Source organism: Tenrec ecaudatus, chromosome 12, assembly GCF_050624435.1.
Source record: "Tenrec ecaudatus isolate mTenEca1 chromosome 12, mTenEca1.hap1, whole genome shotgun sequence".
In the NCBI taxonomy this organism is placed as follows: domain Eukaryota; kingdom Metazoa; phylum Chordata; class Mammalia; order Afrosoricida; family Tenrecidae; genus Tenrec; species Tenrec ecaudatus.
This window is the reverse complement of record NC_134541.1, coordinates 2,533,485-2,547,809: the sequence shown is the minus strand read 5'-3', so window position 1 is coordinate 2,547,809 and position 14,325 is coordinate 2,533,485. Positions and strand designations below refer to the sequence as shown.

General features: G+C 55.7%; 1 non-coding gene across 1 annotated transcript; it reads left to right on the top strand.

Moving 5' to 3' along the window:
• Positions 1–12,945: 12,945 nt before the first annotated feature.
• On the top strand, positions 12,946–13,136 carry LOC142423487 (U2 spliceosomal RNA). The gene has a single exon (XR_012779133.1). It is a non-coding gene; the product is annotated as a U2 spliceosomal RNA (small nuclear RNA).
• The last annotated feature ends 1,189 nt before the right edge of the window (positions 13,137–14,325 follow it).

The window sequence follows — 14,325 nt, the reverse complement described above, 5'->3', positions numbered from 1 at the left end:
TCGGTCTGTTCTCCCAGTCTGTGGGGTCTCTTGACTCGCTAGAGGACGTCTTCCGCTGCAGAGTGATGTCAGCAGGATAAGGAGGAAGGCCTTCAAGGAGATGATTGACACCTTGGCTTCCAGGTGGTCCTGTCTTCTATTTGGCCTTCATTGTGTGGGTCTTGCCTGGTGAAGGTTGTTGTTAAAGTCGGGGCTGTTCTTGGACTTGGGGCCCATTCCTCACCATCCCGGCATGTCTTCATCTTCTGCTGGCTCCCATTTTATTCAAGCTCTTGGCACAAACCTTGCGAAGTGGGAGTTCTCTCGAGTTGTCTTTTCCATGGCCATCCCTGTCAGGGCTTGGCAGTAGAGAAACCGCCAGGTGGATCCTATCTCTCTCCAGGTGCGTGAGTTGTTGAGCCTGCTCCTCAATGGTGTGAGGGGAAGGAAGCGCGATTTCCCACGAGCCGTGATGCGCACTGCACTGGCCGCCCTGTGGATTTTCACAGGCACCTGGGCAAGAAACTTCTTCATATCAAATTGGGAGCCCTGGGTCAAGTGCTGGGCTGCTAAGAGTGAGTTGGCGCCCCGAGCCCACCGGATGCCCTTCGGAGAAGGATTACACTCTACTGGGGCAGCTTGTCTCTAACCCACAGCAGTGCCAGGAGTTGGCCTGGATTTGAAGACAGTGGGTTTGACTTGAGGTTTCGTTCGGTTGGAGACCTTTCCACCCTACAATCACACCAGGTTATTACTCCCTCCCACCAACCCACCCTCAGGGAGACAGGCCGTGCACATGCAAGGATGGGAGGAAACATGGATTCTCACGGGAACATAGTTTGTTCTGGGGATGCTGGGAGAGGGCAGCTGTCCTTCAGCAGGAAGGAGGGCAGGATGATCCATGTGAGATTCCTCCTCTGTGGTGATCAGCTAGCTGCCTTTTCCCACCCGTAGCCGCCCCGAGTGATGGAGGAGGGCTGCCCAGCTGGGGCTCCTGATGGTCAGTCTTCCCAGGAGTAGACCGCCAGGTCTTTATCCAAAGTGGCCATGGATGGGTTTGAACTGCCCACCTTTCAGCTAGCAGCCAAGTGCTTGACAATGAATGATGCCCCCAGGGCTCGGTGTAGAGCACTCTGCAACAGTTACATGGTTACATGAAAGCTGCTCATAATGACATGGAGGCAGCTGAGGGTCAATGCAAGAGGAGGTGAGAAGAAAGTGGGAAAGGAGTTCTATTGTGGTCAGTAGATATCCAAAGAAGCTGACAGATATCATAAGAAGCCTAGGGGCAGCGGAAGGACAGTCACAGACGTCGTGGTGGTGGAAGTACAGCTGTGGACCGCAGAAGGATGATTGTAGTAGACAGTGGAAGGACTGTCGTGGGCGACAGAAGGACCCGAGCAGGCACCAGCTATCAAACCAGCCCTTCGTTATCTCGCACGTGTTAAAGGCTGACACACAGGTATAATTGGCACCCCTGACTGCATCCGGCTCCTACTTTAAATATCTCTTCTGATGTGTTAAAATTAGCCTCTTCCTCCACCACAAAGAGGGCCTTTGAAGCAAATGTGGAGAAAGTGCTGTTTGTCTGGCGCAGTTGAAAGTGGTCCCATCCATGTCCGGGGTGCAGCTGGGTGACCTTCCAGGAACTTTCTAGGCTGAAGACGTTTCGCTCTCTCTTTTGACTGGAAGCAGAAAGGCTTTCTTGGCACTCCCGCGACTGCGGCCCAGTGGGGGCGGCGGAGCAGGTGGCTGAAGGGAGAGACAGGAGGGAGATGAGAAGCAGCCACTGGCTTGAGTCCTGGGTCCAGGTGCCGGGGAGGGATGGGATTGGTTTATTGATGTCCAGCTCAATTATCCCCATTCCTGGGTGAAGGCGAGGTGTGCCGCCTCGTCCCTCGTGTCTTCTTACGTCTCACACCATTCCTTCCACCCAGGCTTCCTAGACCAAGTCACCCATCTGCCACGGGCCCCACATCACAGCGTTTCATAAAGGACAGCTTACCAAGAGGCACCAGACAGCAGCAGGGCACATCCACTGCTCGGTGTTTTCAAACCTGACTTCCCGGTGGGTTGTTAACGCTCGGATGCTTCCTTCCCATTGGAGCTCAAGTTCTTGTTCAAAACCTACCGGAACCTTCTCCAGGCTCCCAGCCTGGCTGTGGTGCCTGGTTTCAGACATGTGCTTTCTGAGCGGCTCCCCGCGCAGGCGTGTGTGTGTGCGTGTGTGTGCATGTGCGTGCGTGTGCGTGCACGCGTGGTGTCCCAGCGCTCTCTCAGACAGTGTTCTGTGACAATCCTGAGGGGTTGTGTGTCCCTTTGGGGACTGAGTGTGCCTGACCCACGCCACGGCATTTCAGTCATGTGGGAGGTGAGACACTGAACAAAGACCGGAGAAGAATTTAAGCATTTGAATGAAAAGCCTGGGGAAGAAGAATATTGAGAATACCATGGACTGCCACGAGGACGAGCCAAGCTACCTTGGAAGAAGTCCAGTCAGGATGCTTCTTGGACGCAAGGATGGTGCGATTTCATCTACTTTGGACATGTTGCCAGGAGGGCCCGTCCCTGGAGAAGGACATCATGCTTGCTAAGGCAGGGTGGCCGCAGGGAAGAGGAAGGCCCTGGACAAGATGGACGGACACAGGGGTGCAAGAATGGGCTCAAACACAGGATCTGTGGCGAGGAGGCCGCAGGGCCGGGCCGTGTTTCCTTCTGTTGTACCTCTGGTCACTCTTAGCCAGGGCCAGCGTGACAACACTCCACACCACCCCCACCACGTGGGACGTAGACCTTTGGGCCTTTCCTCCTGCTCTCCTAGCCTAGAAGCTCTGCTGAGTCCCGTGCACCCTGCTGGTACCTGCGTCCACACACACACACACACACACACACACACACACACACACACACACTCACACAGCAAGCTCTGGGCTCTAGAAACACCGCTGAGAGCCCTCTCCACTGTCAAGTCGAGAAGACGGAGGTGCAGCCTGGGCCAGTGCTTTGCCTGCGACTCCTCGGGGTAGGAGGAGCCCACGGGTGGGTGGGGTGGGGTGGGGTGGGGGTGGGGTTGATCATCAGAATTTCTGATCAAGGCTTGTTCCTGTGAGGTGGTCTGCAGCCCCCAGGAGGAGGGACCCCTGTGTCCTTCAGTGCAGGGGTCTGGCCTCTTTCACCTCTGCTCTGAGGTCATGCTGGGGGAGGCGTGAGTAGGTGTGTATGTCTCAGGGGTGGGGGGGGTGCCCTGGGAAGACTGCTCCATTATGCACACTTGATCACCTTGTCTGGAGGTACTGATGTCAGCCGCCTTTGTGGAATGAAGTTTGGGAGATGGAGTGTGGAGGGTGGCACCTGTAATTCTTAATCATCACCCTCCTCGGCCATGAGGAGGCGGCGGCTCCAGCCTTTTAGGTCTTTCAATGGGATCTGCCTGGCCATGGTCTCCTCGCGTCTTATGAGGCATCTCAGGGTGGAGCGGGGAGGGGCTTGAGCATTGGGCAGTGTCCCGTGGGCGTCTGGTGGACAGCTCACCTGCTAACCTGCCGGACTCACAGTCCCTCCACCTGACAGGGCAGAGGGCAGACCCCTCCCCACTAACAGTTTCCTAGGCTGCCATCGTGGTCGAGGCTGGCGGCCATGCTTTTCTCATGCAAAGGGGCCGTATGATCAGCAGCTGCGTACTGTCTCCTCTACAACACCAGGTCTCCTCACAATGTGCCCCCCAGCAGTGGTGCTGGACAGAGGCACCTGCAAAGGGCCCTGCTGCTGACCCGCTACCAACCATGGGTCGATGACACATGGCTTCCCAGGGACCTTCTGACTCCGGAGAAGCGGGCAATGCGGCTTCTTCCAGCTTCCTTTTCCAAGGGGCAGAGCCCACACAATTATGACTCGGGTTTCTCAAAGTGGGCAATATCGTCCGGGGAGACACTGGAATGATCCAGGGGCAGCGGTGGGCTGCAAAGGCAGGCACCCACAGTTCATCTTGGATTCCGGGCTGCAGTACAGAGCCTTTAGTTGCCAGGAGGTGAGGGTGAAGGGTGAAGGGGCCCTGAGTCTTTTTTTTTCTCTTCTTCCTGAAAAGAGCGTGGTCGGCACAACAGCTTGGGAACAAATGGCATTGATTTAGGTGCCAGGAGGAGCTGAGAGTTCAAATCCAGCCTCCCCGATTCATACACAGAGAGCTCCTGGGCTTTGCACTGCCGATGGGCCCACTGGGGACAAACCATTCCCGTGTGCTGGTCCTTTCCCCCAGCCTGGCACCTCCTCTGCCAGCTGCAGCTGCAGACACTGTCAGCTCAGTGTGGCTCTGACAGCGTGTCGTCCTCTCCCATTCCAGGCTCGGCCGCCCAGTGGTCGGCTTGGCCTGACCCTGGGCTCTGCAATTGCCTTTTGATGGGAGCGAGGTGGAGTGACAGGCTTGCCCAGAGGGTGGCTGGGAGACGCCTGGACGTTTGTGGCTCCAGGAGCGCTGCATGCACAGACCTAAGAGCAAAGGGCAGAGTGCAAATCACACTACTTACTGCTGCTGGTTCAGCGAGGAGAACATTCCTGGCGGGAGAGGGCACAGGCTCCGGGAGTCAGAGGAACACTGAGGTGCAGGGCCGCGCCTGCCAGGCTGGGCTCACCTGTGAAGTCTGTGTGTGGAAACCCACCATGTGCACCTGTGTTCATGCACGTGTGTCTGTTTCCGCTCATGTATCCATCAGGGTTTGAGATAACCAATTATCTTCAAAAGTCCAAACAGACACATGGTTGGACGTCTCTGAAGAGACCTCCCCTGGCATCCGGATTATGTGGGACCCCAGGGGTGCCCTCGGCTGCTGTTAGGGGGAGGTACAAGAAGCTGGGAGGCAGACCCTGCTCCCTCCAAGCCCCAGGTGTTGGGACCCCAGGGGAGGGGGAGCAGGTGGCTATTACTCAGGAGGGAGTCCCAGGTCCCCGCTCAGTCCAATCGCCAGCCCCGCAGTGGGCTGTGCTCACGCAGTAGTGTCTGTGGTCCACTTGGAGTCGGTGCCAGGTCCCGCACTGTTGCTGGGTGTCAGCGGGCCCATGTGATACACAGCGACCCCCGGGACAGAGTGGAGTGGCCCCTCGGGTGTCCCAGGCTGAAATCCTGCTGGGAGCCCCGCCCTGGGCTTTTCCCGAGTCTTTGCTGGGTGGGTCACAAATGCCCACCATTAGCTAGCTGCCAAGTGCTTACGCTTTTCACACCAGGGCTCCTTAAAGAATTTACAACCCAACTCCTACTGCCGTTGAGCAGAGTGCAATGTACAGCAAGCGCATAGGACGGGGTTGAACTGTCCCTGTGGGTTTCTGAGATGGTCAGGCTTTATGGGAGCACAAAGTTTCGTTTTTCTCAGGGCAGCTGTGGGTTTGAACCGCTGACCTAAGCAGCCCTGTGGGTAGGCCACTACACCGCCAGAGCTCCTAGACTCCATTGAATGTAGTGAGTCTATTCCATCCCATGGTGGCTCCGTGTGTGTGTGTGTGTATGTGTGTGTGTGTGTGTGCTCAGATCAGGTCATTTCCATTGGCCTACCTTCAAGTTCACTGACTTTTTCTTCTCTCATCTCTACTCTGCTGTTGATCCCATCCAATGAACTTTAAAAGTCTGATGCCAAGCATTTGCTGTTGAAGATCAAGGCTTGCAGCTGTTAGTAGGGGTGCTTACTCAGTGTAAAGAAGGCCAGACTCCTCACCCCTGGACCAATAGGTCACATCATGATAAACGGAGGAAAGGTTGAAATTGTGTAGGGCTTGGTCTTCATTGGGTCCACAGTCACTGCTCATGGAAGCAGCAGTCAAGAGATCAACGGATGCATCACATTGGGTCAGTCTGCTGCACAGACCCCTTTAGAGGACTGATGAGCAAGGATGTTCCTTTGAGGCCTCAGGTGCACCTGACGCAGGCCATGGCATTCTCCATTGGTTCATATGCGTGGGAGTTGGACATTGAATAAGGAAGACGGAAGAAGAATCCATGCATGTGAAGTGTGGTGGGGGAGACTACTGAAAGTCCCAAGGATGGCTAAACGAACAAGCACATCGGTTTGGAAGAAGTGCAGCCAGAGTGCCCCTTAGGGCCAAGGATAGTGAAACCAGTCCCTGGAGAAGGACATCACGCTTAGTAAAGGAAAAGGGCACGGGAAAAGAGGAGGGGCCTCGACACGTGGATGGACCCAGTGGCTGCCCCAATGGGCTCAGACAGCGGAAGGACTGTCAGGATGGCTCAGGAGCGGGCAGCGTTTCGGGCTGCTGTGCCCATGGCGGCTGTGGGTGAGAACTGACTTGTGGCACCTCACTACCACCACCTCCCCCACCTCCACCACCACCTCCACCACGACCTCCACCATGACCACCACCATCTCCACCACCACCATCACCACCACCACCACCACCACCACCTCCACCTCCATCTCCACCACCACCACCACCACCACCTCCACCTCCACCTCCATCTCCACCTCCAACACCACCACCACCACCTCCACCTCCACCACCACCATCACCACCACCACCACCACCACCACCTCCACCTCCATCTCCACCTCCACCACCACCATCACCACCACCACCACCACCTCCACCTCCACCTCCATCTCCATCTCCACCACCACCACCACCACCACCACCACCACCACCACCACCTCCACCTCCACCTCCATCTCCACCTCCACCACCACCATCACCACCACCACCACCACCACCACCTCCACCTCCACCTCCATCTCCATCTCCACCTCCACCACCACCACCACCACCACCACCACCACCACCACCACCACCACCACCTCCACCTCCACCTCCATCTCCACCTCCACCACCACCATCACCACCACCACCACCACCACCACCTCCACCATCACCACCACCACCACCACAACAAGGTCTCTGGCTTTGTTGCTTATCACAATGATTTCGCTCGCCAAGATGGCCTTGTTAGGCCAAATTTGCTACATTTCAAAGGAGTCTTACTGCAAGGGCAGGTGTGTGTGGGTGTGGGTGGGTGGGGGGTGCTGCCGCAGTTTGTGTCTTTCTGTCACCCAAGTCTCGAATGGTGCATTTGCAGTGGTGGACTGACAGCTTCCCGGGGCCACCCATCTACAGGTGTGTAGACAAGCTCTTGTGTCTGGCTTCTACCACTGAGCACCGTGTCTCCAGGGCTCATCCGCCTTGTAGCAAGTGCCAGGCCTCCATTCCTTCTCACGACTGCATAATATCCAGTATCTGAGGATGGGCACTTGGTTGTTTCCACTGACTGACTATTGTGAACCATGCAGCACTGGGCACTGGTGAACATGTGTCTCTGATCTCACACCCAGCAGAGGAAATGTTGGGCCTTTGGTCAGTTTCATTTACTTTTTCAGATGTTGGCCTGTTTTTGGGAAGTGGTACCAGTCTTCCATTGGCAGGACTGACATAGCTCCAATGTCCTTTTGGCATTTACAACTTACTTCCTCTCGACGACCCGGAGGGTGTGGGGGGGGGGATACCTTTCCGTTCACTTTTCCCACACATTTTTGGAAACCTCCCCCTCCAATCAGTGAGTGCTGGCAAGGAGTGACACACCTGTGTGAAAATAGATGCAGATGAAGAGCCACTGAATAAAAACCCAGCCCCAGCCTGTCCCTGCCACCAGACCGCCTCCATCCCAGCGGACACGGTCACCACTGCCCCTGTGCATCCTCCTGAGACTGTGCACACAATCCTGTCTGCCTTCTCTCCCGGTGTGGCCAGTTCTCTCACAGTGGTGAGCGGCGTTGTGGGCTGTTCTGCTTCTTGCTGCACAGTGCCCGGGCTGTCACTGTCTCTCCCTATATTTCCAGTTCCACTTCTCTACTCCACAGAATTTTCCCTATGGATGGACAGACCCTTGTTCATCCTGTTTCTTGCCGGTGGACGCAGAAGCAGCTCCACCCTTGTCCCTAGTCCATTCTCACGTGGGTGACGCAGGCTGGGCAGTGGCATGTGCAAAGTTAGCGTCTCTGGTCAAATTGGCCTTCCAAAAGAGGTTTCTAGATTATTCTCCAACCCCCTGCGCCCCCCCCCCCACACACACTGACACATGGCTTCACTAAGGACAGAGTTGTAGGAAAACAGGACATTGGCGATGCCGTGGTGGTCGGTGAGTATGGGGAGAGCTGGCAGATAGTGCATGGCCAGCACTGATGGTTTTGTGAATCTCAGGATGGTTTTGAGGTGAGTGAATGTGTGTGTTGAGGGGGAGGCTGCAGCCTGCACCCCTGAGTGCAGTCCCAGCCTGGTGTGCAGCACCCAGGCTCGGTCCCTCAGCACCGAAACCTGATGCCATCGAGTGGTGCCAACGCCTGTGTGACAGCCAGGTGCCATCCTCTCGGAAGCGGTTGTTGCAGCTTCCTCCTGCTGAGCAGCCGCTGGGTTCCCAGTGCCGACCTTTTGAGCAAGAGTTGGTGCTTAACCAGTGTGCCACCAATGTTCCTTTGTCTTCCAGAGACTCCCGCTCTCAGCCCGCCCGCCCTGACAAAGCAAAGAGGAAGACGGGCTGACTCGTTGGATACCTATTTGGCTGCTCAGGCGCCAAACCCAGCCCCAGCCAGGGACAGACATGGCAGCTGCCCAGTGAGGGTGGCACAGGCCAGGAGCTGGGGAGCCCCTCCAGCGCCCTTGCTCACAGAGCCCCTGCCTTTGCAGTCCAGGGTGGGGAGACTCCGCATGGGCTCCAGGCTGCTGCCCCTCCGTGTTGCGGACTCACATGAACAGAAATAAGCAACCATGAAGTTTCCTTTCTGCCCTGTTTCAGACCCGTTTGCCCAAACCCCCCAACCACTTTGGAGACCAGCTGATCTTGGCAGGTGTTCAGGGTCTCCTCTTAGCATTCCAAGGGGTGGGAAGGAACCTTTCCTTAAAAAAAGAAAAAAAAATCACCAAACTGATATATGTTGAGAATGAGGGAACTTTATTACCGGTCGGAAAAGGAGTCTGGGGGAGGGAAGCCCGGTGAGTGATCTCTTTTATTTGTCCAGATTATAAGCATAACTGGCTCCCTCCCGGGAAGCAAAGGGTCTTTTCTTCAAGTTGGCAATTTCTTTTCAACAAAAGCATCAGCATGCCTTTCCCTCTTTCCCCAGCCATAAAGGAAGGCTGTGGTGAAAGGCCCAGGGATCAGGGAGGGATGAGGGGCTGGTGGTGCACTTCTCCCACCTGACTGCTCCGCAGCAGCCTTGAATTAACAATGGCAAATAGTCAAAGGGTATTAAAATGGCCACTGAGAGCCGGCCAGCCCTGTGGCAGTCTTTCTGGGGTCTGGTTGCCTTGCTGGATTGTGTGGGGTTCCAGTGTATAATTTCAGGGAAACAGGGGCATCCTCAAGCCCCCGAGTAGGTTCTGGGCGCACGGCAAAGGACACTTACTGGTTCTGGAGGGAATGCCCTTTCACAGTGAAGTGTGTCGGGCATCTGGATCGTTTTTTAGTTTCCAGGCTTGATGAGCCCTGGAAGACAAGGGGCCCATCTGGCAGGGTGGGAGGAGAGCAAACGGGGGAAAAGAGGCCTCCCACTGGACAGGGAACTTCCCGCCACCACCAGCCTTCCCTCCTGTTTGGCTAAGTGTCACTCACAAGAGCCAGAGAGTGTTTCAAGGGTTCTGCTCCTGGGCAGGGTGGACAGGCACCCAGAGGTTCAGGGCTGTGAGTGGCAGCAGCTGCCTCCAGTGAGAACCTCTTCTCCTTTCTGTGAATGCGAATGGAATGCGGAGGGAGAAGGAATTGTCAGAGGGAGTTTACAAACATTTGCAAGTTGTCAGAAATAATTAGTCTAAAATGGTTCCTTTGTCTCTGCCAGCAAGTGCCAGTTCCTGGTGGAGATCAAAGGCTCCCATGGACTCCTAGTAGATACAAGCTAGCTGCCTTGGGCAGCAGCCTCCTGCTCTGAGGGCGACTGGGGCTGGGGTAGGGAGAAGCCAAGACCACCATGGGGTGACCAGTGGAGGGAACCAACCTGCAGGCAGGGAAGGAGGCATTAAACAGCAGTTACAGCCTTGTAAGGCAAGGCTCCCCGACCGGCTCTCCCCCCCCCCAACCCAACACACAGCCCTCCTGTAAATAGAACAGCAGTGGCCTTTCAAATGTCACTCTTGTAGGTCGTGACTCATAGAGACCCTCACACAAGGGAAGGAAACACAGGCTGGCCTGTGTCTACCCCATGCCCAGCTGTGGGCGGCCCCCTTGTGATCCACAGGGCTGTCATTGGCTCATTCCCAGAATTTGATCACCAAGCCTTTCTGCAGAGGTGCACGGAAACCAGCCCTCAGCATCTCAGCCAGGGGCTTGTCTGGAGAGGCCATCCCTGGAGAAGCAGAGGGACAGCCAACCGAGGAAGGCCGTCAGGGAGCTGGATGGACGCAGTGGCTGCGCCCCGGCTCAGACTCGGCAGTGGTGGTGAGGATGGCGCAGACGTGTTTCCTTCTGGTGGTGGCAAGCTCCCTGTGTGTCGGAGCTGACTGGAGGACACCTGGCAGCACCAACCTCTGCGTGTGAAAGGCTACGTTGAGTAAGGACGGCCACGACGAGAAAACATCCGTACGTTTGGAGATTGGAAAAGATTGGCAAAGGAGATTGGAAGGATCCCGGACGGCCAAAAGGACAGACAAGCCTGTTTTGGAAGAAGGACGGATGACCTCCTCAGCGGCCAGGATGGCTTTGGACACGTTGTCAGGGGAGAGGGCCCTGGAGAGCGCCATCACTGTGTTTGGTAAAGTGAGGGCCAGCGAACGGGAAGAAGACTCTCAGGGACAGGAGTCGACACAGTGGCTGCTACGATGGGCTCCCACATGCGGTGGTTGAGGCGGTGGCGTAAGATTGGGTGGCGTCTGGTCCTTACTGCGCAGGGGTCTCCATGATGACAGCAGCAACAACAACAATATCAACACCAACAATCGTTATGGGAGCAGATGGCCATGCCCTTTCCCCCACAGCGCTGCTGGTGGGTTGGAACCCCTGAGCTTCCACTCACCAGCTGGGCGCTCAAGCTCTGCGCCACTAGAGTTTCTTAGATAGCATGCACATCCCTGAACAACGCTGTGCACCGTCAGCTCACCCGCTCACGGCGGACAGAACCACCAATGGGACCAAGTGCAGATGTGGCTCAGAAGGTTTGGGTGGGATCCTCAGAAGGCACTGGGCCCTTGTCACCAGACTGCTGCTGCAGTTGTTGGGTGTCCTCGACTCGGTTCTGAGCCATAGTGACCCTGGGCACCATGGAAGCAGACGCTGTCCAGTCCAGTGCTGCCCTCCCCAGCCCTCCCCTGAAGAGTCGAACAGAAACACTAGCCTCATGAATGCTACCACTCAGCCTCGGCGCCCACACCCTGGAGTGGAGGTGGAGGTCCTGGGTCACTGACGCTGGTGAAGCTCGTTGTCAGAATGGAGGTGGAAAGCCCATCTCAGCACCCAGGTGTGCCCTTGCGTACACGCCTGTGGTTTCAGAGCAGGGCCCATTTCTGCAGCACCTTCATCTGCATTGCAGCTTCTCCAGGTGGCTTACCCAGCAGAGCATGGAGTGGTTCTTGAAGCCACTCAAGTGGCCACACTTGCATTACAGGAAGGCGTTTCTGGAGATTAGACGCTCCTTTCCTTATTGCCGAGTCTCGTGTTCAAGTGGGCGAGAGCTTAGCTCTAGTTTTTGCAAACCACTCACATGCTGGGAAACAAAACCAAACCAAAGAAGTGACAGGTCACCTGTCGCCCACCCAGGTGCCTCCTTTCCCCAGCAATGGGGTGCCCCACCAATTCTCATCCAAGTAGCCCATGGGGTTATGGCACCCTCTTCCTGGGCTCCACCCAATCAGAGCGGCCGGGGATCCACCTTCCAGAGGGCCCCAGGACTTGGTTCACGGCTGTGCTGTGGCCTCTTCCAGATTCCTTAACCTGCTGGAGGAGGGCGCCATTTAATCATGTGGTATGTTGCTGCTCCTGCACCTGGCCTGCCCACCGCCTGCTGGCCGTAGTGTGGAGCCACCTAGCCTGTGATAGTGCCAGTGAGCGCACGGGGAGATCAAAGGCAGGTGTGGGCAGTTCTGGAGCAGCAGCCAAGGCATTTGTTCCCTGGGGAGACCTCTCTATATCAGGTTCAGTTCTCTACAGCCCCAGTGAGAGGCAGGTACCCAGAGAGAGTGGGTCCCCACCAGGGCTTCAGGCTTGCATGGACACCTCAGGAGGAGGGACACCAGAATGATGTAGCAAGTGGGAGTGACTTAGCAAGAAGCAAAGGGTGGCCTTTATGGTCTCGTGAAGCCTGTCTCCCCTCCAGCAGGGTACAACGGAGTGACAATGTCTCAGAGATGACACAGAACACTGGCCACATCTGGGGACTTAGCTCGTGGCACACACATGAGGGAATTGCAGAGTCTGTCCACCTACAAGTACAGCAGTTGAGGACAGACGGGGCTGAGACAGAGACCCCATGCCAGTCTCCTTACCTGCTCCCACCCCTCTGCTGCTGGCTTGTGACCTGGATGAGGCTGACTGGCCTGCCTGCTCCCCTGCACACCTTGCCTCTGACCACATCCCAGGGATCTTGCCAAACTGGCTTTGTCCCTCTACCACCCCACTATCAGTATTGCAATGAGGGGAGCCCCTTCACGTGCAAATATGACTGCAAACTTCGGACTGATTTGCATTCTAACCAAGCAGCTCTCAGAGGAATTCTCTCTTGTGGAGGGCTGGCTCTGGAAGGTTCTGGAATATATGACCCCAGGCAGAGAAACTCCCCCTTGTGGAGGGCTGGTACCAAATGTTGTAAGATACCTGAGCTGGCCAGAGGGACCACATCCAATGGCTTCCCATTTTCTTCAAGTGAGATGATGTCATTTTTAGCTCGGGCTGTGTGTCAGTCCTGGTGGACTAGAGAAAGAAATTCAGAAACACTCACATGCGTATAAGAAAGAGCTTTATATAATGAGCAATTGCATATTAAGAAAACATCCAGAATTGCTTCTCGGCCTTTTGGCTGAGATCAAGTGTAGTATCTGTTCTTATCAGGTTAATATCTGATATGCCCTCTATCCGAGGACAATATATTAAATGGATTTTTGGAGCAGGGAGTTGGAATAGGAGCTTGCTCTGTCCACCCCACGCATCGACCTGGTATTGCAGTACTTCCAGGAACAGCGCACCCCCTCGGGGGATTCTAAAAAAAAAAGAAAGAAAGAAAGAAAGAAAACATCCAGATCAAGTCTTAAGTCTGATATTAGCCCATATGTTGGATACCAGTTTATAAACTCCTCTTCAGACTCATGCAATACATGCAATGCCATGCAATGCAGGAAGATCACAGGCCAGTGGGTGGGAAGTCTGGTGGATCCAGTGGCAGTGGAAGCATCTCAGTGCTGGTGTGGGTCTCCATGTGGCTCTTGCAGCTCCAGGGCCCTGGCTCCATCAGCACAGCTTCATCTGGCTTGTCAGCAGGAATGTGTAGCTGCCAGAGAGTGGGTCTGACCTCCAGCAAACTATTGGTCTCCATGCCTCCAAATAAGGTAATCAAACTGCGACCTGATTGACAGGCTAAACTCCACCCCTTCACGCTTAATAGTCTCAAGTCGACACCAGATGATGTACTGATTGCAGGCTGTGAAGCCCCCTGTTGTGACCGCTAGCTCCTGCATGGTCACCTCAGGGCCCTTTCCGTAACTCAGCACGCCCACGAAACAGGCTGGGTTTCCTTATTTCTTTTCCTCTTTGTCACTCCTTGTATGTTCAATTTCCATGGAAGTTGAAGGTCACCGAGCAAACTGCTCCTCCACTTCGGCAGTCTGTACACGTTTCTCTTTTGTTGCCTGGTTTGTGGGTCTCTCTGTGAGGCAGCCCCTCTCCACTTCCTCCCCAGGCTGGAATCTCAGCCCCCACCTACCGTGTGGGGCCTCTACAAGGCCTCCCTAGCCCCCTTTGTTTCCTCGGGGTCTCCACACACGCCGCTCCCGCTGCTGGGCGCACCCGTGTCCTTGTCAACTCCAGTCCAGGACTCACTCAAAACCCATGCCGTCTACTTGATCCTGATTCACGACACGCCTGCCGGGCAGGGTAGCACAGCTCCCGTGGGCTTCCGAGGAGACTAGTGCCTCCTCTTTCTCCCTTGGAGCCACTGGTGGGCTCAAACTGTTGACCTCATGCTTAGCAGCTGAGTGTGTATCCCTCAACACCACCAGGACTCCCTTTCAGGCCGCCCAAGCCCTTGCTTCTGCAGAAGCCTCACACACAAGCCATAGCCCTCTGCCTCTGGGCTGTCTCCCCGCTCAGCTCCATGGGGCCATGGCCCTGACCTACGAGTTCAGAGCTGCATTCTTGGTGTCTGGCGCATAGTAGCTGTTCAG